The 823-nt window shown below is 36.2% G+C and overlaps 1 non-coding gene across 1 annotated transcript; it reads left to right on the top strand.

The window, feature by feature from the left end:
* The first annotated feature begins 428 nt into the window (after positions 1-428).
* On the top strand, positions 429-500 carry TRNAQ-UUG (transfer RNA glutamine (anticodon UUG)). The gene has a single exon. It is a non-coding gene; the product is annotated as a tRNA-Gln (tRNA).
* Positions 501-823: the final 323 nt, after the last annotated feature.

The raw sequence follows: 823 nt of genomic DNA, 5'->3' as shown, positions 1-823 counted from the left end.
CATGTACATGGATGTAGTGATAATATGGGTTAGGTATAAGACCAGTCGTGTTGAGATTGTAGTGAATGTGACCATTGACTTCAACCTTAATAGTGTAGTGAAGATAAAGTTGTAGTGAAGATAAATCTTGAAGTGACTCATAAGGTTGTTGTGAGTACAAGGATGCATCGTAAATGAGTACTTCCTACCTGAAAGTCAACAATTACAAAATTGATCAAGTATAACAACATCCTCGGACAACCAACTACAAACACCAACCATAGAGTGAACCTGACTGTCATCTAACGACGACCTCTCAAAGGTAATGATCTTACCAGAATCTTCGAGAACCTTCTAGAAAACCTTGAACCCTGCAGGCAGGGAGGGAGGAATGGCCTCTGGTTGATTATATGTAAAACATTTAGATGATATCACATCTGTTCTTATCAGGTCCCATGGTGTAAGGGTTAGCACTCTGGACTTTGGATCCAGCAATCCGAGTTCGAATCTCGGTGGGACCTCATCTTTTCAGTTTTCTTCGATACTGATGATAGCTATATTATTCTGTACGTTATATATACATTCATATATATACATAAATATGTATATATAAACATATATATGGAATAATATGGTTTTATCAATAGCCGGAGACCATTCCTCCCTCCTTGCCTGCAGAGTTCATAGTTTTCTGGAAGGTTTTAGAAGATTCTGGTGAGATAATTGCCATTGAGAGGACATTGTTATACTTCATATATCAATGATTTTATTATTGTTGACTTTCAGATAAAGATAGATATATAGATAGATAGATAGTTAGATAGATAGATTGATAGAGCGATAT

This window comes from Panulirus ornatus, chromosome 9, assembly GCF_036320965.1.
Source record: "Panulirus ornatus isolate Po-2019 chromosome 9, ASM3632096v1, whole genome shotgun sequence".
Classification (NCBI taxonomy): Eukaryota; Metazoa; Arthropoda; class Malacostraca; order Decapoda; family Palinuridae; genus Panulirus; species Panulirus ornatus.
This window is presented reverse-complemented; position numbering and strand designations above follow the sequence as displayed.